The 26,160-nt window shown below is 48.2% G+C and overlaps 1 protein-coding gene across 4 annotated transcripts in view; it reads right to left on the reverse strand.

Moving 5' to 3' along the window:
- SIN3A (SIN3 transcription regulator family member A) overlaps nt 1-24,072 on the reverse strand; it is an 89,958-nt gene extending 65,886 nt beyond the window's left edge. The window contains exon 1 of one of the 4 annotated variants that reach the window (XM_050799835.1): nt 24,007-24,072. The gene's annotated coding sequence lies outside the window, so the exon portion shown is untranslated. Of the gene's footprint in view, nt 1-3,427; nt 3,607-19,635; nt 19,913-22,028; nt 22,188-24,006 lie in introns of those variants that run through there. The other 3 variants (XM_050799837.1, XM_050799834.1, XM_050799836.1) reach the window with 3 other exon arrangements.
- Nucleotides 24,073-26,160: the final 2,088 nt, after the last annotated feature.

The following is a 26,160-nucleotide window of genomic DNA, read 5'->3' on the forward strand; positions in this document are numbered from 1 at the left end:
TTTTCATAGATTAAGTGTCACAGTACTATGGTCTATTCTGATATCATATCCTATCTTTTGGCTGTTAAAATATCGTTTGTTTTATAAAGCGACTGGGATTTCATATGGTACTTAACTTCATCCACCTCCCGAGTTTGCTTTCCATACCACCTCTACAACACTGCAGAGGCTGAACTTTCTCTGAACCATACTTTATTTCTTTAACAATTACCACTCACAGTTCTATTCCTAACTCTCTCTCTCAAATACATTGCTTCCACTCTAATCATACCCCTTGTTTCAGGGCCTGATCATCCTTCACAACAACCTTATAAGCAAGGTGTTCTCTAATTTATGAATGAGGAAATTGAAACACAAAGATTAAGTAAACCGCCCAAGGTTGCACAGCTAGTAAGAGGCAAAGCTGGGATATAAATCCAGGAAATCTGTCTCCAGAGCCTGGTTCTTAACTACTTCACTACCTTACCTCTCACAGAAGAGAAGAAATGAAGGAAGAGTCAGTCCCTTTACTTATTTAAGGCACACATGCAGGGAGCAAGTTCAGCTGTTTTTAACCTTTCACACACTTAGCTAACTCATCCTTCTTCAGCCTAAACCTAATAAAGCAGAAATGCTTCAGTAGCATTCATTCATTAAAAGCAAATGCTTAGTGAGTAGATATGAAGTCCGTAGATGATTTCAGCCCTTGCCCTCTAAAAGTATAAAAACTAGTTGGGGAAACCATACATAGTCTCACTAGTAATAAAAAATGTGTAAAGTAGGCCGGGCGCGGCGGCTCATGCCTGTAATCCCAGCACTTTGGGAGGCCGAGGGGGGCAGATCACTTGAGGTCAGGAGTTCAAGACCATCCTGGCGAACATGGTGAAACCCTCCCTCTACTAAAAATACAAAAATTAGCCGGGTATGGTGGTGGGCGCCTGTAATCCCAGCTACTCAGAGCCTGAGACATGAGAATCACTTGAACCTGGGAGGCGGAGGTTGCAGTGAGCTGAGATGACGCCATTGCACTCCAGCCTGGGCAACAGAGCAGAACTAAGTCTCAAAATAAATAAATAAAAAAGGCTGGGCACCATGGCTCACACCTGCAATCCCAGCACTTTGGTTGGCCGAGGTGAACGGATCATCTGAGGTCGGGAGTTCGAGACCAGCCTGATCAACATGGAGAAACTCCGTCTCTACTAAAAATATAAAATTAGCTGGGTGTGGTGGTGCATGCCTGTCATCCCAGCTACTCCAGAGGCTGAGGCAGGAGAATTGCTTGAACCTGGAAGGCAGAGGTTGCAGTGAGCCGAGATCACGCCATTGCACTCCATCCTGGGCAACAAGAGCAAAACTCCGCCTCGGGGGGAAAAAAAAAGTAATCTACTCCAAAGCAATTTAAAAAAAAATGATGCAGTGTGGGTAAGGATACAGGGAAACACTGATGGAGGAGGCTTTAATTGGTACAGCCTATTTAGTTGGCAACTTGTAGGTATTTATTAAAATTTTAAATGAGCATACCCATTCCATGTATTATGGAAAACTATGTAAGAATCAGATCAAAGTTTATCCACAAATATAAATAATGAACACTAAAACATACTAGATTTTGGAATACTAAAACTAGCAATTCCACTTTCAGGTCTCTATCCTACACATCTGCCAAGTATATTTATTGCAGCAAAGTATGAAAATCTAAATGTATATCAATAGCTAAATAAACATGTTCATGCATATTATGCAAAACTGTGTAGAAATCAGAAAGATCAGGGTTTATCCACAAGTACAAAGAATGAACTCTAAGACATACTAAGTGAAAACAGCAGGCTAGGTCGGATACAGGGGCTTACACCTATAATTCCAGCACTTTGGAAGGCCAAGGCGGGTGGATCACCTGAGGTCGGGAGTTCGAGACCAACCTGACCTACATGGAGAAACCCTGTCTCTACTAAAAACACACAAACATTAGCCGGGCGTGGTGGTGCATGCCTGTAATCCCAGCTACTCGGGAGGCTGAGGCAGGAGAATAGCTGAACCCAGGAGGTAGAGGTTGAGGTGAGCCAAGACGGTGCCATTGCACATTCCAGCCTGGGTAACAAGAGTGAAACTACATTTCCAAAAAAAGAAAAAAAAAAAAGAAGAAAACAGTAAGCTGTGGAATACATATAGCATGATCTCATGTATGTATACACACACAAAACGTACTAAAGATTTGTACATTTTATTATATGCAACATTTGCATCGAAAGAAAAATGTGGCTGGGCACAGTGACTCATGCCTGTAATCTCAACACTTTGGGAAGCTGAGGCTCAAGGATGGCTTGAGCCCAGGAGCTCGAGACCAGTCTGGGCAACAATGGGATGACCCTGTCTCTACAAAATAAAAAAAAATTTTAGCTGGAAATGGTGGTGTACAACTATGGTACTAGCTACTCCACGGACTGAGGTGGAAGGATCGCTTGACCTCAGAAGTTGAGTTTGCAAGGTTGTAGTGAGCAGTGATCATGTCACTGCATTCCAGCCTGGGCAACAGAGTGAGACACCGAGACTCCGTCTCAAAAAAAAAAAGAAAAAGAAAAAACATGCTAGCGAGGCACAGTGGCTCACAAAGTGCCTGTAATCCCAGTACTGTGGGAGGCCGAAGCAGGTGAATCTCTTGAGCACAGGAGTTCAAGACCAGCCTGGACAACATAGCGAGACTGTCTCTACAAAAAATACAAAATTAGCCATGCATGGTGGCATGCACCTGTAGTCCCAGCTATTTAGGGGGCTGAGATGGGAGGATCATGTGAGCCCAGGAGACGGAGGTTGAGGTAAGCTGAAATCTTGCTACTGCACTCCAGCCTGGGCAAAAAAGAAAAATGCTATAAACAATATTAAACTCTAGATAATGATAAACATGCTCAAGTACTAAGATGAAGAATACTAATGTCTGCAATTTATTTTGAAATACATCAAAAAATTAGATTCATTGATGGAGGGATGGATAGGTGGACACGCATATGTTAAACCAAGTAGTAGAAAAATGATAATGGTAAAATCTAGGTAGTGTGTATATGGGTGTTCATTATATTTACTAAAATTCTATCAACTTTGTTGTATATTTGGAAATTTTCTTGATAAAGTCTTAGAAAAAAAAATCCACAGATTCTGAGGGTTAGGAAAAAAAAAAAAAAAAACAGGAAGAAAAGCCAACAATACAAACCAGCTCCTGAGTGGAAAAAATAAGTACTATAAATTGGGAAAGGGGTACAGACATGTACACTTGGGAAGACTCTATAAAGGTAAATAATCAGCTACATCTTGCAAATTAGAAATGAATTAGAACACAGGGGTATAGAGCATGAAATTAAAATGTTATAGTAAGTTTAGAGTATAGGCAATAGTTATTTACAATCTTTGCCAAGTCATTCATCCCACAAGTAATTAGCAAGTGTGTACGTCATACCTGGCGCTGTGCGGAGGGTTAGAAGTCCAGCACTGAGTCAGAGATTTCCTCCCTGACAACAGCCAAGTCTTCCATATATGACTGCTATCAGCTGACATCCTCCTCGCAAGAATCCTGTCAGATAGGCAGTCCCAGAACCCTCCTTTTTTTTTTTTTTTTTTTTGCAATAGTATACCATTATGTCCACCAGGCTGGAGTGCAGCAGTGCAATCATGGCTCACTGCATCCCCAATCTCCTGGGCTCAAGTAATCCTCCCACCTCAGCCTCCCGAGTAGCTGGGACATAGGCAGCGCCACCATATCTGGCTAACTTTTGTATTTTGTACAGACAGGGTCTCGCTATGCTGCACAGGGTGGTCTCGAACTCCTGGCCTCAAACAATTCTCCTGCCTTGGCCTCCCAAAATGCTGGGAGTATAGGCATGAGCCACTGCGACCAGTCAGAACCCTCTTCTTTTGAGGGAAACTGATACTCAAATAACTTGTTCAAGGTCACATACCTAGCTAAAGGAGCAAGAGGTTGAATTCTTCCTCCTTGGAATATATGACCAATCTAAAGTAGAAACACTGGACAGATCATAAAACCACGCTTGCAGAGGGGTACAGTGTAATTCTAGAATATAAAATATTTGAAAACCAAACGATGGAACCACAAAGTCAGTCACAAAAGTATTGTCAAGTCCTGCTTTAGCCAACATGGTTGGTCTCCAACTGTTTCAAATTTGGAGTTTACAGTACTATCGGAAGTCTAGTCTATGAAAACATAAAAAGAAAAAAAAAAAGCACTTTGACGTACAGAAACTATGGAGAGAAGACTAAATAATGGCAGCAGAACATTTAAAAGTCACCTGGCGGGCACAGTGGCTTGTGCCTGTAATCCTAGCACTTTGGGTGACTGAGGAGGATCATTTGAGGCCAGCAGGTGGAGGTTACATTAACCAAGATTGCACCACTGCACTCCAGCCTGAGTGACAGAGGAAGATCCCGAACACACACACACAAAAAAACAACTACAGGTCCTAAAAGTCACCTGGCCATGTGTTATAATAAAAGGTGGGGGCTGGGCATGGTGGCTTACACCTGTAATCCTAGCACTTTGGGAGGCTGAGGCGGGCAGATCACTTGAGGTCAGGAGTTCTAAACCAGTCTGGCCAACATGGTGAAACCCTGTCTTTACTAAAATACGAAAAACAAATTAGCCGGGTGTGGTTGTGGGTGCCTGTAACCTCACCTACTCAGGAGGCTGAGACACAAGAATCACTTGAACCCAGGGTGTGGAGGTTGCAGTGAGCCGAGATCACTCACTGCATTCTAGCCTGGTCAACAGACCAAGACTCCATCTCAAAAACAAACAAACAAAAAATGGGTGGGATGCTGGGTGTAGTGGCTCACATATGTAACCCTAGCACTTTGGGAGGCCGTGGTGGGAGGATTGCTTGAGTCCAGGAGTTTGAGATGAGCCTGGGCAACAAAGTGAGACACCATATCTACAAAAAAAATTAAAAATTAGCTGGGCATGGTAGTGAGAGCCTGTAGTCCTTGTTGCTTAGGAAGCTGAGGTGGGAGGATCACTTGAGCCTGGGAGGTCGAGGCTATAGGTAGCTGTGATTATGCCACGGTACTCCAGCATGGGTGATGGAATAAGACCCTGTCTCAAAAAAACAAAAGTCTATCCCAGTCAGTTTGTTTAAATGCATACTCTTAGAACAAAAAATAAAATAAAATAAATAAATAAATAAATAAATGCATACTCCTTATTTTTTATAAATGCATACCCTTGATATAATGGAAAGTTTCTCTTCAAAAGCAAACTTCTATCAAAGTTATTAAGTCAATGTAACTTCAACCCAGTGCAAATTTGAGTAGTCTAATTCAAAATTTGTCCAAAAGTCCACCTCTGGTTTAAAATCTGCTAAGAAAGAATCTATTACAGAATGAAAGGCACTCTATTTAGATTTCCTATAGTGATTAGAATTATTACTTCACAAAATTAACAACCAGCTCTTCTCAAAAGACACCATTAGATCTAATATCCAAGCCTCCTTTGAACTCAGTTTTTACATTCTTCTAATGTAGCGGTCCTCAACTAGGGGAGATTCTGCCTCCCCAGGGCACATGTAGTAATGATGGAAGACATTTTTGGTTGTCACAACTCAGGAGGATGGAGTGCTACTGACATCTCACAGGTATTGTAAAAGGATGTTGTCAAACATCCTACAATGCACATGACAGTCTCCTCACAACAAATTATTTGGCCCCAAATGTCAACAGTGTGCCAAAGTTGAGAAACCTAAATCTAATCACAACCCCAACTGTCGTGTGTGTGTGTGTGTGTGTGTGTATATTATTTTTTAGATAGAGTCTTGCTCTGTTGCCCAGGATGGAGTGCAGTGGCGCAATCTTGGCTCACTGCAAGCTCCACCTCCCAGGTTCACACCATTCTGCGGCCTCAGCCTCCTGAGTAGCTGGGACTACAGGTGCCTGCCACCACGCCCGGCTAATTGTTTTTTGTGTTTTTTTTTTTAGTAGAGACGGGGTTTTACCGTGTTAGCCAGGATGGTCTCAATCTCCTGACCTCGTGATCCGCCCGCCTCACTCTCCCAAAGTGCTGGGATTACAGGCGTGAGCCACTGCTCCCGGCCTTGTCATGTATCTTTTGTGAGCTTTGGTGGGATTATCTTAGGCTGTGGCTTGACAAATTATACAAAGGTAGTCCAGGACAGTCATCTTGGTTATGGAACGACATCAATGCTTTTTTTTTTAAGACGGAGTTTCACTCTTGTTGCCCAGACTGGAGTGCAATGGTGTGGTCTTGGCTCACTGGGACCTCTGCCTCCTAGATTTACGTGATTCTCCTGCCTCAGCCTCCCAAGTAGCTGCAATTACAGGCACCTGCCACCACACCCGGCTAATCTTTGTATTTTTAGTAGATATGGGGTTTCACCATGTTGGCCAGGCTAGTCTGGAGGTCCTGACCTCAGGTGATCCACCCGCCTCAGCCTCCCAAAGTGCTGGGATTACAGGCGTGAGCCACTGCACTCGACCATCAATGCTTCTTTTACGGCATATGATACACCTTTAACCTGCATTATACCATTACACATTGGCCAGACACTCTGGCCTAGAGTTTTTTAGAACTCTTTTTTTACGCCTGGTCCCCTTTCATCCCTTTCTTGGTTTACTGTCAAGTTTGATGTGTAAAACTCTTCTGACTCAAAATTTTACAGCTGTTCTGATACCATAATGCTCATTGAGTCTATAAAAATAAAAATAAAAAATAAGGCCAGGTGTGGTGGCTCACACCTGTAATTCCAGCACTTTGGGAGGCTGAGGCGGGCGGATCACCTGAGGTCAGGAGTTCGACACCAGCCTGGTCAACAGGGTGAAACCCCATCTCTACTAAAAATACAAAAATTAGCCAGGCGTGGTAGTGGGCGCCTGTAATCCCAGCTACTTTGGAGGCTGAGGCAGGAGAATCACTTGAACCTGGGAGGCAGAGGTTGCAGTGAGCCAAGGTCACGACATTGCGCTCCAGCCTGGGCAACAGAGCAAGACTCCCTCTCAAAAATAAAAATAAAAAATAAAAATATTATTATTACTTACTATTTTAATAAGAATGTAAGTAGCAATTTCCTTTTTTTTTTTTTTTTTTTTTTTTGAGATAGAGTCTCACTCTGTCACCCAGGCTGGAGCGCAGTGGTGCAATCTCAATTCACTGCAACATCTGCCTCCCAGGTTCAAGCAATTCCCGTGCCTCAGCCCCCCAAGTAGCTGAAATTACAGGTGCGTGCCACCACACTTGGTTAATTTTTGTATTTTTAGTAGAGATAGGGTTTTGCCATGTTGGCCAGGCTGGTCTCAAACTCCTGACCTCAAGTGATCTGCCCGCTTCAGCCTCCCAAAGTGCTGGGATTACAGGCGTGAGCCATCGTGCCCAGCCTTAAGTAGCAAATCTAAATTTTTATTCCGTACTTTCCTGGGCACTGGGGGATATAAATATCCAAAATGTGCAACATCCTTTAAAATGCAACCAACTACTCATCAAATGTCATGCAAGAACCTGGAACATAGCCATTCTATACATTTTTCTTTCTTTTAAGAAACAGGGGGTCGGGCGCGGTGGCTCATGCCTATAATCCCAGCACTTTGGAAGGCTGAGGCGAGCGAATCACAATGTCAGGAGATTGAGACCATCCTGGCTAACACGGTGAAACCCTGTCTCTACTAAAAATACAAAAAATTAGCCAGGCATGGTGGCAGGCGCCTGTAGTCCCAGCTACTCGGGAGGCTGAGGCAGGAGAATGGCGTGAACCTGGGAGGCAGAGCTTGCAGTGAGCTGAGATAGCACCACTGCACTCCAGCCTGGGTGACAGAGCAAAGACTCTGTCTCACAAAAAAAAAAATGGAAAAGAAAAAAGAAAAAGAAACAGGGTCAGCCGGGCACAGTGGCTCACGCCTGTAATCCCAGTACTTTGGGAGGCCAACTCGGGTGGATCACGTGAGGTGAGGAGCTCAAGACCAGCCTAGCCAACATGATGAAACCCCATCTTTACTAAAAAAACAAAAAAATTAGCCGGGCATGGTGACATGCGCCTATAATCCCAGCTACTCAGGAAGCTGAGGCAGTAGAATTGCTTGAACTTGGAAGGTGGAGGTTGACCGAGATCTTGCCACTACACTGCAGCGTGAGCAACAGAGCCAGACTCCGTCTCAAAAACAAAAAACAAACAAACAAAAAACAGTGTCTTGCTCCATTGCCAGGCTGGAGTACAGTGGCACGATCATAGCTCATTACAGACTGCTGGGCTCAAACAATCCTCCCACCTCAGCTTCCTGAGTAGCTGGGACTACAGAGTGGCTAATTAAAAAAAAATTTTTTTTAGAGACAGAGTCTCCCTACATTGCACAGGCCGGTCTTGAACTCTTGGCCACAAGCGATCCTCCTGCCTCAGCCTCCCGAGTAGCTGGTACACACCACTACACTTGGCTTCCACTCTGTAAACAGGTACACACCACTACGCTTGGTTCTAGCTTATCACCTCTGGTCTTTTTTTCCCTTTCTGCCCATGCATCATCAAATGAAATACTTTGAAAACTCACTTCATAATTTTGTCGGAGAGAACAGTCATCTTCTTTGCTCCATAATCGTAAGCATTCTCATTTTTAGACTAATAAATGACAATCAGAATGAACAATCCAGGCTGGGCACAGTGGCTCATACCTCTAATCCCAGCACTCTCAGAGGCTAAGGTGGGTGGATCACGAGGTCAGGAGACAGAGACCATCCTGGCTAAAATAGTGAAACCCCATCTCTACCAAAAATACAAAAAATTAGCCAGGCACGGTGGCATGCACCTGTAGTCCCGGCTACTCGGGAGGCTGAGGCAGGAGAATTACTTGAACCTGGGAGGCAGAGGTTGCAAGTAAGCCAAGATCGAGCCACTGCACTCCAGCCTGGGCAAAAAGAGTGAGACTCTGTCTCAAAAAAAAAAAAAAAAAAAAAAAAATCCAATTTTTTTTTTCATTTTTACATACTTTTTCATTCTAACCATCTACATACATATACATAACTTTGGCACGTGTCCATTTACAAACTGCATCAACTAAGTTTTTGGTGTACAAATATCCTGAAAGATGAAAGAATACTATCATACATCTTTTTGGCAAAGTGCAGTGGTTTTTTTTTTTTTCATTTCTTAAAAATAGAATCTCACTATGTTGCCCAGGCTGGTCTCAAACTTCTGGGCTCAAGTGATCCTCCCACCTCAGCCTCCCAAGAAGTTGGGATTGCAGGCATATGCCACTGCACCCAGCCCAGTTCTGATTCTTACAAAAAGAAAATCACATTCTACCTGGGTGCCTGTAGTTCCAGTTATCTGGGGGTAATGAAGCAGGAGAACAGCTTGAGCTCATGAATTTAAATCCAGCCTGGGCAACATAGTGAGACAGATCCCCTCTTTAAAAAAATAAAAAATAAAAATTAAAAAAATCACCATCGGGCATGTTGGCTCACAACTGTAATCCCAGCACTTTGGGAGGCTAAGGCAAGTAGATCCTGAGGTTGGGAGTTTGAGACCAGCCTGACCAACATGGAGAAACCCCATCTTCTACTAAAAATACCAAAAATTAGCCAGGCATGGTGGTGCATGCCTGTAATCCCAGCCACTCGGGAGGCTAAGGCAGGAGAATCCCTTGAACCCAGGAGGCAGAAGTTGCAGTGAGCCGAGATTGTGCTATGGCACTCCGGCCTGGGCAACAAGAGCAAAACTCCGTCTCAAAAAAAAAAAAAATCATATTCTAAACTCATCTAGGGTACAGTCACATATGTATATGGGTGGAAACAGGATCCTGCTATGTTGCCCAGCCTGGTTTTGAAGTACTGGGCTCAAGTGATCCTCCTGTCCCAGCCTCCCAAGATGCTGGGAATATAGGTGCACGCCACCATGCCTGGCTGAAGACTCGTATTTTACAACTTGGTTTATATAACTTTACCATCATCCTGACAGTATAGAGTACTACTGTCACACAGCATTCATCTACAAGTTCCTCCGAAATGTCTTCTATGGTCAGTTTTCTTCTCTTTGCCATTATAGGAGGAAAACGAAAAAGTATGGATTTTTAAATATGTCCAATGAAACCTTAAAAGTTGAAAAATAGTATAAAAATTACCATGTACTCCTTCCCCTAGATTCTCCAAATGTTAACATCTTACATAATGCTTAAGATGGTATCTCCCAACTTCTTTTATACTTTCTTGAAAGATGCTGTAGGCTGGGCATGATGGCTCATACGTGGAATTCCAGCACTTTGGGAGGCTAAGGTGGGTGGACTGTTTGAGCCCAGGGGTTCAAGACCAGCCTGAACAACATGGCAAAACCTTCTCTCTACAAAAAAAATACAAAAATTAGCCAGGTGTGGTGGCACATGCCTGTAGTCCCAGTTACTTGGGGGACTGAGGTGAGAAGATTGCTTGAGTCTGGGAGAAGGTTGCAGTGAACTGAGATTGCGTCACCGCACTCCAGCCTGGATGACAGAGTGAGACCGTGTATCCAAAGAGAAAAAAAAAGTTGCTTTAAGTTTTAGGAAAAGCAATAAGAAAATTGAAGGGCTGTGGTGCACACCTATAGTCCCAGCTACCCAGGATGCTTAGGTGGGAAGATCACTTGAGCCCAGAAGCTTGAGGCTGCAGTGAACTATGATCGTACCACTGCACTTCGGCCTAGGCAACAAAGCGAGGCCCCATCTCTAAAAACGGACGTGTAAAACTAATGATTTATTTCATTACTGCATATCCTTTTAAGCAATTCTGTAATTCTCCCTTTGTCATATTATTTTAGTCCTTTTTAGCATATTTGGGAATTGATGAGTAATGATGAAATAATTCCTAGGATGATGAAATACCAAAATATTTCAATATACAGGAAAAATAAGATCAGTAAAACTCCATAACATTGTTTAGATGTACAAGTGGTAATAGCTAAAGTGAGTTTATTACTTTGGAAAAAAAATAATTTTCAGGCTGGGCGTGGTGACTCATGCCTGTAATCCGAGCACTTTGGGAGGTCAGGAGTTCAAGGCCAGCCTGGCCAATATGGTGAAACCCCATTTCTACTAAAATTACAAAAATTAGCCAGGTGTGGTGGTACACACCTGTAATCCCAACTATTTGGGAGGCTGAGGCCGGAGAATCGCTTAAACCCAGGAGGCGGAGGTTGCAGTTACCCGAAATTGTGCCACTGCACTCCAGCCTGGGGACAGAGCAAGACTCCATCTAAAAAAAATATTAAAAATAAAAATAAATTTTCTCTTTGCTGTTTTGAAGACCTCCAATAAATAAAAGTCATGAAATATACATCTTTACAAGTAGTCAGTACTGCTTTTAAAAAAAAAAACTCAAAACTAAAATTGAGTCCAGACCACGTGGGGTGGCTCAGGCCTGTAATTCCAGCACTTTGGGAGGCCGAGGTGGGCAGACTGCTTGAGCCCAGAAGTTTGAGACCAATCTGGGCAATACAGAGTTCAATGACACTGATGTTACATAGACATTTCTTACTACCATAGGTAGGAAGTGAACAGGAAATTATTTAGTTCAATTCAAAATGTATTAATAATTGTTATCAACGTTAATTTTCTGATTTGATCATTGTATTGTGGTTTTAAAAGATACACTTGGGGAATCTAGGTGAAGATTATAGGGCCCTTATTTGTATTATTTTTGCAACTCTCTTTGAAGTCTAAAATTATTTCCAAACAAAAAGTTTTTTAAAAAATTAAGTATTAGGCCAGGCATGGTGGCTAACACCTGTAATCCCAGCACTTTGGGTGTCTGAGGCAGGTGGACTGCTTGAGTCCAGGAAGACCAGCCTGGGCAATACGGTGAGACCCTGTCTCTGTTTAATATAAGAAATTTAATCTTTCAAAATATCTATAAGGCCAGGTGCAGTGGCTCATGCCTGGAATCCCAGCACTTTGGGAGGCCAAGGCGGGTGGATCGCCTGAAGTCAGGAGTTCAAGACAAGGCTGCCCAATGTGGTAAAACCCTGTCTCTACTAAAAATACAGAAAACTAGCCAGGCATGGTGGTGGGCACCTGTGATCCCAGCTACTCAGGAGGCTGAGACAGGAGAACTGCTTGAACCTGGGAAGGAGAGATTGCAGTGAGCCGATATCGCGCCACTGTACTCCAGCCTGGGCGACAGAGCGAGACACTGTCTCAAAAAAAATAAAAAAAATTAGCCAGGCGTGGTGGTGGGTGCCTGTAATCCCAGCTATTCGGGAGGCTAAAGCAGAAGAATCACATGAACCTGGGAGGTGGAGGTTGCAGTGATCCAAGATTGCACCACTTCACTCCAGCCTAGGCGAAAAGAGCGAAACTACATCTCAAAAAAGAAAGAAAAAAGAAAAAAAAAATTTATAAAAGACAGAAAAAGTAAATAAAACAAAAATTTAAGTATTAATAGTAGGGGAGGGTCAGGCTCATAATCCTAGCAGAGGGAAGATTACAGAGAAACACTGTAGGTGGGAGGACTGCTTGAGGCCAGGAGTTCAAGTCCAGCCTGAACAAAATGAGAACTTGCTGCTCTCAAAAAAAAAATTAAAAAAATAAAATAAAATAAAAAATAACAAAGCATTATAAGCAGGGTATGGTGGCACATCCATATAGTCTGATGTTTTGGGGAGGCTTAGGTGCGTAGATCACTTGAGCCCAGGAGTTTAAGTCCAACCTGAACTAACATAACAAGACCTTGTCTCTAAAAGGAAAAAAAAAAAATTTTTTTTTTTTTTTTAATTAAAAAGGAGGCCAGAGGCCGGGCATAGTGAGTCATACCTACAATACCAGCACTTGGGGAGACTAAGACGGGCAGATTACTTGAGCCCAGAATTTCGAGACCAGCTCGGGCAACATGGGCAAACTCGTCTCTTTAAAAATTACAAAAATTAGCTGGGCAAGCTAATGTTAGCATGCCCCTCTAGTCCCAGCTACTTGGAAGGCTGAGGTCAGAGGCTCACCTGAGCCCAGGAGGTTGAGGATGAAGTCAGCCATGATTGTGCCACTGCACTTAAGCCTGGGGGGCTGAGCACCATGGCTCACGCTGATAATCCCAGCACTCTGGCACTTTGGGAGGCCAAGGCGGGCGGAGCCCTTGAGATCAGGAGCTACTAAAAGTACAAAAATTAGGCCGGGCACAGTGGCTCACGCCTGTAACCCAACACTTTGGGAAGCCGAGGTGGGTGGATCACTTGAGGTGAGGAGTTCGAGTCCAACCTGGTCAACATGGTGAAACCCTGTCTCTACTAAAAATACAAAACTTAGTTGGGTGGGGTGGTACAGGCCTGTAATCCCAGCTACTCAGGAGGCTGAAGCAGGAGAATCACTTGAACCCGGGAGGCAGAGGTTGCGGTGAGCTGAGATTATGCCAAGCCGAGATTACACCACTGCACTCCAGGCTGGGGGACAGGGCAAAACTCCGTCTCAAAAAAAAAAAAAAAAAAAAAAAAAAAAAAAAAGCCAAGCATAGTGGCACATGCCTGTAATCCCAGCTGCTCAGGAGGCTGAGGCAGGAGAATCACTTGAAGCTGGGTGTGTTTATGTGTGTGTGTGCAATGAGCTGAGATAGTACCACTGCACTCTAACCTGGGCAACACAGTGAGACCTTGTCTCAAAAAAAAGAAAGAGAGAGAGACAGCGAGAGAGAGAGCAAGAGAGCAAGAGAGAGAGAGAGAGAAAGCAAAAGAAAAGCAAAAGAAAAAGAGCATTACAAAGAATAAAACTTAAGATGGCTCTTGAAAGGACAGGTGGATGTGTCACTCTCACACTGCTTTCATCACATTAGCTCTTCTGCTCCCATACAAACACACAAACATGGGCACATAACATCTTTAACCATCTATGTATCCTCTACTATGCTCAACATACTGCTTTGTCTGTCTGTGGTGGAAACCAAATCATTCATTCGTGTATACATCCTCTAATATTTACTGAGCACATACTATGCACCAGGTGTTTTAGGAGTTGGAAATACAACGGTAAACAAAAATTCCTTCCCTCAAGAAGCTTACACTTTAGTGAAAGATGACACAACAGACAAAGTATAATATTTAGAATATTAGGCAGTGACAGGTATCAAGAACAAAAGGCAAGGAAGAGTTTTTGAAATTGTAGATAAGAATGGCCAGAGAATACCTACTGAGAAGGTAACTTTTGAGTAAAGGAAGTGAGGGAGCTAGTCATGCAGAAATTAGTGGAGAAAGCCTTCTAGGCAGAGGGGACAGCAAACCCAAAGACCCTCATGTCTTTGTGAGGGCTCACATGTGCTTGACATTTTCCAAAACAGCATGAAGGCTGGGTAGCTGAAGAAAAACGAAAGAAGGACTAGTCAGAAATGTAGTCAGAGAGGTACTAGGATGAGGGTGGCAGGCAGAGGGTACATCAGATTTGTTCTTACAGGTGTTTTTTTCCTTTTTTTTCCTTTTTCGAGACAGCTTCTCATTTTGTCATCAAGGCTGGGGTACAGTGGCACAGTCATGGTTTGCAGCCTAAAACTCCTGAGCTCAATCCTCCTGCCTCAGCCTCCCAAGTAACTGGGACTACAGGCACATACCAGCATGCCTGGCTAATTTTTAATTTTTTTGATAGAAACAGGGTCTTGTTACAATGCCCAAGCTGGTCTCAAATTCCTGGCCTCAAATGATCCTCCCACTTCAGCTCCCAAAATGCCGGAATTACAGACATATCTTTTCTTTTTTTTTTTTCTTTTGAGATGGAGTCTCGCTCTGTCGCCCAGGCTGGAGTGCAATGACGTGATCTCGGCTCAGTGCAAGCTCCACCTCCCGGGTTCACGCCATTCTCCTGCCTCAACCTGCTGAGTAGCTGGGACTACAGGCATGTATGCCACCATGCCCAGATAACTTTTTTGTATTTTTTTAGTAGAGACCGTGTTAGCCAGGATGGTCTCGCTCTCCTGACCTCTTGATCCACCCACCTCGGCCTCCCAAAGTGCTGGGTTTACAGGCATGAACCACCAGGCCCTGGCCCATTACAGACATATCTTAATAAGGACTCAGGTTTAATACTCAGACTGAAATGGAAAGCCACTGGATGGTTTTAAGCAGAGAAGTGACAAGGTATGACAGGTTTCAAAAGAATCACTTGGGTTGCTATGTTGAGAAAAGATTTAAGAGTCGCAGTAACAAAACAAGGAGAATAGAATCCAAGCTAGAGGCCGGGCGCGGTGGCTCACGCCTGTAATCCCAGCACTTTGGGAGGCCGAGACGGGCGAATCACGAGGTCAGGAGACCGAGACCATCCTGGCTAACACGGTGAAACCCCGTCTCTACTAAAAAATACAAAAAACTAGCCGGGCGAGGTGGCGGGCGCCTGTAGTCCCAGCTACTCGGGAGGCTGAGGCAGGAGAATGGCGTGAACCTGGGGGGCGGAGCTTGCAGTGAGCTGAGATCCGGCCACTGCACTCCAGCCTGGGCGACAGAGCGAGACTCCGTCTCAAAAAAAAAAAAAAAAAAAAAAAAAAAGAATCCAAGCTAGAGACGCACAGGCGCTGACTAGGGCAATGGAGATGCAGATCCTAAGTGGTCTAATTCTGGATAGTATTTTGAATATAGAGCAAATAAAATTTACTGATGGACCACATATGAAAAAGACAGAGAAGAGTCAACAATGTCTCTTAGTTATCCAAGAGGAGACATCAAGTGGAGACCTTGAGCGGGCCACTAGACATATTAGTCTACGGTAGAGGGAGAGATCCCCGTTAGAGAGTCATCAGCATTGTCTGGATTTTAGAAAGGCAATATGGTACATATACTGTATCATCTCTCTCTCCCAGCTAGGGCTGGGGTAGATCCCCATAATCAAGCAGTCGCATTTCTGCATCATGCGGGACAGCCCAGGTCAGGTTGTGCCCCAAAATTAGTTGTGGAACTAGACTTACCAAAAAACAAAAATTCTTGCATTTCAGAACTGCAAATAAAGGATGTGGACCTGCATATCCTCCAATAGCCCATATATCAGCAAGCCTAGCCCTGGAGGACACCAAGAAGACTCATGAAGGGTCTACTGTCATGCTGAAAAATATGGGTAACATACAAGCACACAAGACAAAAAGGGGGAAGGGAAAACAAAAGCAAAAGGGGCAAATAAGAAATACATCAGTTAGAAATTGCCACCAATGACCAGGCACAGTGGCTCACGTCTGCAATCCTAGCACTCTGAGAGGCTGAGGCAGGAGGATCTCTTGAGCCCAAGAGTTCGAGACCAGCCTAGGCAACACAGGAGGACTTCATCTCTCTAAAAATATTTTAAAAATTAGCCGGGTGTGTGGTGGCACACACCTGTAATCCCAGCTACTTGGGAGGCTAAGGTAGGAGGGTCGCTTAAGTCCAGAAGGTCAACACTGCAGTGAGTTGTGATTATGCCACTGCACTCCAGCCTGATGACAGAGTGAGACTTCGTCTCAAAAAAAAAAAAAAAGACATTATGCGAAGAAAAGACATTATGTGGCTGGGTGCAGTAGATCATGCCTGTAATCCCAGTACTTTGGGAGGCCGAGGTGGGCGGATCATGAGGTCAGGAGTTCGAGACCAGCCTGACCAACATGGTAAAACCCTTCTCTACTAAAAATACAAAAATTAGCCGGGAGTGGTGGTGCCCCAGCTTCTTCTTCATGGAGGCCGAGGCCGGAGAATCGCTTGAACTCGGGCGGCGGAAGTTGCAGTGATCTGAGATTGCACCACTGCACTCCAGCACTCCAGCACTCCAGCCCAGGTAACAGAGCAAGACTCCGTCTCAAAAAAAAAAAAATAAGTCTAGTGCCTAACACAGTATCTGTGACACAGTAAGTGCTCAATAAATATCATCTTTTATTATTCAAGAGGCAAGGAAGGTGTATTTTGAAAAAGCATATACCACGTATTTTTTTTTAAAGGCCTACAGAAAGTAAAGCTTAACAAACTCTTGGCTGGTGGAATTGCCCAGAAAAGTGAGAAAGCCTTGAAAAGCACTATGCTGAACTACTGAATGCCATAGACATAACCTTTTAATTCCAATTAAAATTCCTGGGTACTAACATCTGCCATGCACAGCTCTCCAGTGTCTTGTCTGCTTACACTGAAGATGTAAAAAGAATTATACTTTGCCAGGAATCTTGTCAAATTACTACACACCTCCTTCCTTAAAAAAGAAAAAAAGTCTTTCTCTGTATGTAAATTATTAAAACCCTCTTAATTACGAAGTGCCAATCTTTCTAAGCTATTTATCTCTGAGCAACATTATAGTATATAAAATAATTATCTGGAGATTATGAAGCATTTATGAAACCGCTCCTAATACAGCAAAACCAAGTTCTTACTTGAATCCTTAAAGACTCTTCTGTGTTCCCCAGTATACAGCACTGCAAATCATGGGAACTACTATATGTAGACCAAATTTTCCTCAGTGGTCAATAGTTCTCCACTATCTGTTTATGGCATCAGGAAAAAAACACCTGGATTTTTTGTCTCCCCATCAATTCTATTACAGCCATCATTAGCTAAACTAAAATGCTGTTGCTTTTGCAACTTCCTTGGCAGACAAGATAGAACCTACCCTTTTCACATAAACACAGCACAGGGCACCACTCAGGCCCTACTAACCAAAGCACAAATCTAGAATTTCACTTCAGATAATTAACCAGAGACTCATTTAGACATTACTGCATAAAAAACATTGGTTCCATGTTTATTTTTCTCATGAAAAATGTGAAAAATATTGAAATAATTTCTCTCAATAGGAAAAGATAATGTATCAAGTGAAAGCAAAAACCTCATCTAATGTGGTTCTGCTATAAGTTAGATTTGAAATGTCCTAAGGCAACTCTCCAATGCAGGCTGGAGAGCAACGCTACAGAAGTCACATACAGAAGGCTACCCTGATCCACAACTTCACCCTACTCTGAAATATAAAGGGCAAGAACACTGTACTATGTATACTATAAATAGAAAGTGGTCTAGATGATCGAACATAATTACATAAAACCAGAAAGAAAAGACTTCTCACCTATAGTTACCTAAATAGCAAATTCTTTGGGAAACCAAATTTTTTTTGTTTGTTGAGACGGAATTTCGCTCCTGTCGCCCAGGCTACAGTGCAACGGCCCGATCTCGGCTCACTGCAACCTCGCCTCCCGGGTTCAAGTGATTTCTCCTGCCTCAGCCTCCCCAGTAGCTGGGATTACAGACTCTTGCCACCATGCCCAGCTAATTTTTGTATTTTTAGTAGAAATGGGGTTTCGCCATGTAAGCCTGGCTGGTCTCGAACTCCTGACCTCAAGCGATCGGCCAGCCTCAGCCTTCCAAAGTGCTGGGATTACAGACATGAGCCACCGCACCCGGCCGGGAAACTAAGTTTATATAGTAGAACCATCTGCACAATGAAAGCATTCAAAACTACAAGCGTCAGAGATATCAGAATGTTTTATTCAAAGTCTGAATTTTTCTTTAAAAAAAAAAACAAACTATTTTATAAACAGACCAGTTTTGAGATTAAAATGTAAATCCCAACTTTCCTGTTATAAATCTCAGCCTTGTAAAGAGGAGGAGCTTCCACTGCCTTTTCAAGGCTAACTTGGTTAAAGTCCTAACGCACCGAAACAGACGCCAAGTCTACTACCCACCACCCATTGGCTCAAAGGAAGCCCCGCCCCATACAGCCACGGTAATCAAGGGAACCCCAGAAAGGTTTTCTCTCCGCCACATTTCTAGTCTCTGATGACTCCCTGCCCCTCCCTGACCATCACCACCGCGGAAACAGGGTTCCAGCACCAGCCACACACGCTCCTACAAGAGGACCTTAAGCACTTCGCCCCAATAGATACAACCAGGAGGGTGGTGGGGGTGACCATGCTCCCACTCTCCCAGCTGCACGGTGCCAGACACGCTGCATGGAGCAAACAGAGAAAGCAGCTCCGGCACAGGGCCCTTGTGCCCCAGGCAGAAGGCATGACCGAGCCACAAGAGTAAGTCCTGACACCTCCGCAGCTCTCAGTCGGCGGGAGCCCCTCCCTCCCCACAGAGACATAAGGCGGGGCAGACCTAGGCGGCGAGACTCCCAGCCAGACCCGACAGCGGGCTTTCCCTAGCACCGCCTCATTGCCAAGGAGGCGGAAACCCAGGGCCGGGGTGGGAGGCGGGGGACGGCCAAGGGGAGTGGCATCACGGATCAGTACGGCCCCTCCGGCCAACCGGATCCCGAGAAGGCGGAGAAACTCAGACTTCACGCCCCCTCCTTGCCGCGCCCTGAATCTACACGCGGGAGACCCCCCTACACGTCCCCGACCCCAGCAGGCAAGAGCGCGGCCGCCAGCCCGAGGCCCCGCCCACCCCAGGAGGAGGAGAGGGGGTGGTCGGCCGCAAACCGCACTCAGAGAGAAGCCGGCCCCGCCCCTTTCTCCACAATCGCACGCGCGCGCCGGCCCCGCCTCTGAGCGGCGGCGCGAGAGCCCGCCCCCCTCCGCGCGCACCGGGACTACGCTCTCCTCCCCCTCCCGCGAGGAGAGCTACCCTGCTCCGCCCCCCACCCCCCTCACACAGCCACACACCTCCCGCCCGTCTGCTCTACGGGAAGCCGAGGAGGTCAGCCCCCCCTAAAAATACACACCCTCGAGTCCGGCGTTACCCGCCACTAGGCTCCCGCCCGGCCCCCGGCCCAGCGTGCTCTCACCGCAAAGCTGCTTCGGCCGCTCGTCACTGCGTGTCCCTCTCGGCGTGAGCCGCGAGCTCAGCAGGGAGGCCCTGAGAACGGCGCGGGGCACAGGCCCGCCGAAGCGGACTGCCAGCTACCTCTCCGCTAGCGAAGCGGTCACAGGCCCCGGTGCCCAGACTGGGAAGGAGGGAGGGAGGGAGGGAGGGAAACTCCGAGGGGGGAAGGGGAGGGGGGAAGATGGAGAAACCGTCTCCGCCGCCTCTACCGCCGCGGCCGCTTCTCTGTTACCCGGGAAATCCCGCCCACTCCCCCGACCCCGCCCCGCAGGGGGAAGACTCAGCTTCGTTCCAACACAGGACGCAATACCCGCCCGTCAAAGACTGAGCCAATCACCGAGCCCTGCCTTATGACTTCCCGCCCCTTCCCCCTCGACTGGGAGGGGAGGGGGAGCCGCTCACCTTCTCCACGCCCCTATTGGCGGGGAGCGTCCCTAACTCAACCCCGCCTATTGGAGACAGACTGCTGAAGCCCACCCCCGAGCCACAACGCTATTGGAGGAAGCGGGGAAGCTCTTCCTGTCTCATTGGAGGACACCACATAACCCGCCCCGCAGCGTCTCAGCCACAGGCCTAACAAGTTGGCTCCCGCCTCCGCCGGTCATCGCATTGGAAGGCTACCCCTGGCTCTCCCACCGCCCCAGTAAGGTAAGTAACCGATGTGGGGTAAAATGTCTGTAAGTGAAACAGGCTCCGCCCACTGCACTGCCGGGCCAGGCCCCGCCCCAAGAGTTGGATTGGCTATCTTGGCACTGGTAGGACCCTCCATTGGCCAGGGCGCCCGTCTAGGAAGGAACTTAATTCCGCTCTGGGCGAGGAGGCTGAACCTTAGCAGTCCTTTTGTGGAATGTTTACACTAGAGACTGAAGCTCGGAGTTCCAGGGCCCGAGACAGGAGGGGGAGCGGAGCTCATCAGCGGAGACTCCACATCCTAGGATTTGAAGGAAAGGCAGTCCACCCCGGCGGACTCTCTTACAAAAAAAATGAGAATGCGAACTCATCCTCCCTATCCAGTTATCTTTGCAGTTTACATTCTACACACTGCGTCCTTGTAAACACAAATATCCGGAGCAGCTGGCAACTCCTTTCAGTCAAGTAGAGTACAGAACTAAGGTCTGGAGACCTAGGCGGAGAAATAACCCATAACCCCAAGGGTTGCCAGCGCACTCCTTAGAGCTGAATGTGCAGTCCTAAGAGGGCGGAGATAACCAAAAGAGAGGCGGGCCCTAACAGCCACCGCCCTGGCAAGCCTCCGGAAGGCGGAGCGTGAGGCACAAGGTACTCACGATCTCCCGGGTGGATCTGTAGGCATCCTCAGAACTGAGAAAGAAGAGAAAAGGACCAAAACAGGCCATAGCATAAATTAACCTTTGGAACATGCCACACTCAGAGAAAGGATAAAAATTCCGTAGTTGGGGACATAACGGCTGTTCACCTTCTCCTTAGCCAGGAGTGTTAATGGTCCCTGTGCCCTCTCTGTGTAGGTAACAGTGCCTCGAACGCACAGTGAGACAAAATGCTTTCAATTCCTAGTTTGCTTTTATTTATTCACCAAATAGGGCGTGGGCCTGACGCTGACCTTACTTTGGGGGGCGCTCTCTCGGCGCCAGGAGGGGACGGGATTACGTTGTTACCGCTCTCCCGAAGAAGTAGAATCCTCCTCCCGGAGAGCTAAGACCCCAAGGGACAGGCCCAGGGAACCCACTCCTAGGTCCAACTCTGTCCTCCCTCTGCAATCCAGCGGAAACGGCCAGGAACGAGCTCTGGCAGCAGGTGGGCCTCACTCCAACGATGGCTTCGAGCCGCGAAAGAACAGCAGCGAATTGCGAACTCCAAGGGTAGCCGACAGCTGGGAGCAGCCTCGCCAGTAGCCAAACCCTGCCCCAGGACAGAAGTCTAAAAGTAAGTCAGACCAACAAAGCGACCCCCGGGCCAAGCTGCTCCCAGGTTAGGAGGAAGCGGCACTCCAGCAGAACTGACCCAAGGCTACTTTGCTCCGCCTTCCACCACTAGACTGAGTAGCACAGGGCATTCCCACCATGGTATCAAGAACTACTCAGAACCCAAGCCAGCATTAGGCTGCCCACGACTTCCCGTGAACACAGGATACCACCTGCGCTGGATCTCGCCTAAGGGCCCGAGGCCAGGGTACTAGGTTGTCAGAGTCTCGGATACAGCCAACTAAGGACAGCTGCTACCATGCCTAGGGAAGAACAAACACTTCCAGCGTCTGCAGAGTTCTCGAGCTTAAGCTCAGGGAAGTCAAAGGGCGCGGAAATAGCCAAGCGACAGGGTTAGAACTTGAGTACTTGGCCCCGGCCCCGAAGGGCAGATCTCAAACCCTGCAGAACCTACGAAGCTTCGCTCCCGAAATCCACTCCGCACTGTAATCCCCTGGCTTCACCCCGAAGGCTACCAGGTCTCCAGCCTCGGTGGAACCTTTGTGTGGCTTCTCGGCTCTCCCCGCCCCCCTCGCCAAGGGCGCCGAGCCTAGGACTTCCGGGCGGGAGGGCAGTTCGAAGGAGCTAGGCGGGCCTCACACATGTGCGGAGCGCGCTCAAGAGCGAAGGAGGGAGGCGGGGAACAAGGCTGGACTTCCCCCTCCGAGCTCTCTCCGCCGGAGGAGGCCGGGCTACCCGTCCCACCAATCCGAGGCGGGGGCGGGACCTTGCGCCTCGCGTCAGCCGCAAGAACCATCCCTCCTCCCTCCGCGGAAAAAAAATCCTAGCAACTTAAACTCCAGCCCGGCCTCCCGATAGGCGGAGCTCGGGAGAATGTCATCCAATCCACATCCGAGAAGGGGAAAAAAAGGGAGTCTCGTCCAGCCAGTGGAAGACAAGAGAAGGCGGGGCCTCCGGGCGAGCCCGAGGTGGGTGGGAGAGAGGAAACGGGCCCGCCCCTCAGCTCCCCTCCAGGCGGGTTGCACCAGCCACCAGCGGAGTAGATAGTAAACAGTCTGGGCCGAGGAGTGCAGGCAGGGGCCGCCCGGCGCTCGGTGGACTGGGCCCCTGCGCCGCCTCTCCCGGCGTCGCCCCGCCCGGCCGGGACGGTTCCCGCCGGCGCCCCGCCTACCCGCCCGCCATCCCGGCTGACAGGCGCGCCCCCCGCGCCCCTCCCCGCCCGCTGATGCATTTCCTTTTCCCGATTCCGAGCGTGGAGACTGTTTTCCCAGTTTCCGACCTTCACTGCCCCTTTCAGGCCACCCCCTCGTGGGCGCGCACACGCCCGCGCCCTCGCCCCCGCCCCATCCGCGCCGAGCGGTCCGCAGCGGCATCTCGCAGGAAGGGGGAGCCCGGCGGCGGCACGGCCGGGGGAGGGGAAGAGAGCAGCAGTCGCCGCCGCCGCCTTGGGGTGGGCGGGGAAGCAGGCAGCTCCATGTTTGCAAGGGGATCAGCCGGGACCGCGGGGCGAAGCCGCCGAGTTTCTGGGGGTTTTCCGTACCACCGGTGCGAGCTCGTTGCCGGCTCGTGGCCTGCCGGGTGCCGGCACCAAATGCTGACTCGACCGCCAAGGCCAGGGAGTTTGGAAACCCGGCAGCTCGCGGGGCTAGCGGCGAGGCGCAGGGGATCTTTCCGGTGGCCTCTCCCGCCCCCGGCCGCCCCTCCCGCAAGTCCAGTGTTGCCCCCGCCCCCAGAGTCCATAACAACCGCGGGCCCACAGTGCCCGCGCCTCTCCGGAGCGCGCCCACCGCCCCCTCCAAGTTTGCAGGCAGAAACAAAACCCTCGAGGCGGCTGCCGCCCTTGTCCAGCGTGGGTAGCCAGGAAAGCCGCGGGCCCCGGCTCGCTCGCTAACTCCAGCTCTCGAGCAACTCCGGGCTCCGCGAGCCTAGTGGGCCCCGCCGACCATGCTCAAGCCGCCGCCCCCTGCCGAGCCCGCACGCCGCAGCTCTGGCCCGGTTCTAGTCGGTGTGCGGAATCTCCCTTTTCTTTCTAATATTTTTCTTTTTTAAAAAACGGCACAACAGGAACTGGGGGTCTCCTGCCCGCCCCTTCTCCAGTCCGCCGCCAAAACCTACCGAAACGGACTGCTCGGTGAGATAAACTAGGCAACACGGCCGGCGCAGGGACGACCCCAGGCCGGGCCCACCCCCTCCCCACGGCTCCGGCCCGGCTGGGAAACACACACACTGGCGAGCGGGCGGCGCCAAGAGCTCTCCTTCCTGGCCTGTCCCTCGCCTACCTCGGCCGCGGAACTCCGAGCCTCCCCTCAGCTCGGTCCCAGGGCCCACGGGGCCCACACCACGTCGGGCCGGCCAGACCGAGCGGCCGGCGGACTAACCCCCCAAACGCCTGAGATTGGGGGGACCAAATTAAAAGCAGCTGTTTAACATACCTTCCGAGCCAGGCGAGGAGTCCTGAATGGGGGGGAACGCCCCCCACGGGCTATTGGCTCCCCGGCGCTCACGTCAGTCACCCTGGGCCCGCCTCCGCCCTTCGCCCCGCCTCTTCCCCTTCATTGAACGCCCCCTCCTTCCAAAAAATATAAATAAATTAATTGAACTAAACGCGAGTGGGAGACGCATCCGTGGTAGAGGCCCTTATAGCTCCCTTTCCGCCGACTCAAGTTTCTTGAGGTCCTCGGACTGGAGGGAGGCCTTCTGGGACTCGGAGATCCGCTGGGTGGACGCGGAGGAGGAGCCAGCGGGGCTACCCGGCCCCAACTTCCTTCACACACACAACCCATTTGGAGCTAGGTAGGAGAGGAGGGTAGGAGCACCCTGGCCACTGGCTGGAGTGGGCAGACCCCTCTGGCTGTGTGACCTAACCGTGTTCGGTCCGCTCTGTTAGGCGCCTAAAAATGAGTGATGCAAACGGGAAGCTCTGCGTCCGCGGGCAACAGGCACTTGTCTGAGCACCTACTGTGGGTGAGGCAGACATTCATACCGTACCTGCTGCTGGGTGCAAATACAGACTGGATGACATGCTTACTCTACTCCTCCAAGGGCTCCAGATTCAGCCGAGGAGATTCTACGTAAAGAACTAAGTCAAGGCAGGAATGTGTATGAAAATAGGAGTTTGTATGTAAATAGGAGCTCAGAGAAGAGAGATTTCTTCTCGCTGAAGGAAAATTGGGAAAGGTTTCATGGAGGAGGTGGCATTAAGTTGGGTCTTAAAGATTTCATCCAGCAGAAGTGGAGGGGCAGGTCATTTTCAGCAAAGGACACAAAGGGGTAAATGCAAAAAAGGACCTTCACATGTGGCTGTAGTAATTTTAAAAAGTGGGGGTGGGGAGACGGAACAAACAGTTTAAGACTTTTAATTGGGTAAAATTCTTGGATGTGCACAGCAGAATGTGCAGGCAGCATGGTCACAAGGCCCACAGGCCCAGAACTATAGTGTAAGATGTTTGGCACCCTGGCAGAAAGATGGGTTCTGACGATGCACTGAGAGAGAAGTGTCTATAGGCAGCAAGGGGAGGCCCAGAGGCTGTTGTATTACTGTATTTGGAGACTACAGAAGTGTCTCTTGTGGAAGGAATAGCCGAGGGAAGAGAATGCTTCTTTTCTCTATCAAAGCCACCCAATCCCAAAGCTTTCCCCACCTTCAGCAGCCCTCAAGTCAAAGCTTTGACTCAGATCCTTCCTTGCATCGTTTGCTTTATTTATCATAACTTTCAACCAAAAGGAGTTTCTAGGGACAGAAGCTACCCCACATGTCTGTATTGCAGAGAGCTGAGCCTAGAGCCAGGGCACACAATGTGGGGGGGAAAAAAAAAAAAAAAAAAAAACCTGTTTGTTGAGGCATTGAGGAAAGGAAGTTAATGTGGCTACGGTGGGGTGTGCAGAATGTGAAAGACCTTGGTGTCCATTGGGCAGAATGAGGGCCTGCTGCCGGTTAGGAAATTATTGGGAAATCTATCCCAATACTTCAGGAGACACGTAAGCAGGATTGACCAGAACAGTGACAGTGGGTGAGAAGTTTTTTTTTTTTTTTGAGACGAAGTCTTCCTCTGTCACCCAGGCTGGAGTGCAATGGTGTGGTCTCAGCTCACTGCAACCTCTGCCTGCCAAGTTCAAGTGGTTCTCCTGCCTCAGCCTCCAGAGTAGCTGGGACTACAGGCTACAGGCGTGTACCACCACACCCGGCTAATTTTTGTATTTTTAGTAGAGACGGGGTTTTCACTATGTTGGCCAGGTTGGTTTCCAACTCCTGACCTTGTGATCCACTCGGCCTCCCAAAGTGCTGGGATTACAGGCGTGAGCCACTGCGCCCAGCCCATGAGAAGAATATTGAAGGAGAGCCTGTATTTGAGAAAGACTCAAGGGGAGTGGGTGAATGATTCAGTGTGGGTAGTAGAGGGAAAGAAGTAGCCTGTGGCCTGCTGTGTGAAGAGTTGATGGAGCTTGAGGCTACTAGTTAGGTAATCTGGGTTCTACACTTAGCATGGTGACTGGTGTTATAGTCTTAGGCAAGTCTCTTCCTCCCTCTGAGCCTCAGTTTCCTTGTGAAATAGGGGTGGGAATTGGAATAGAAAGACTCTAAAGAC

The sequence above is a fragment of the Macaca thibetana genome, chromosome 7 (assembly GCF_024542745.1).
Source record: "Macaca thibetana thibetana isolate TM-01 chromosome 7, ASM2454274v1, whole genome shotgun sequence".
In the NCBI taxonomy this organism is placed as follows: domain Eukaryota; kingdom Metazoa; phylum Chordata; class Mammalia; order Primates; family Cercopithecidae; genus Macaca; species Macaca thibetana.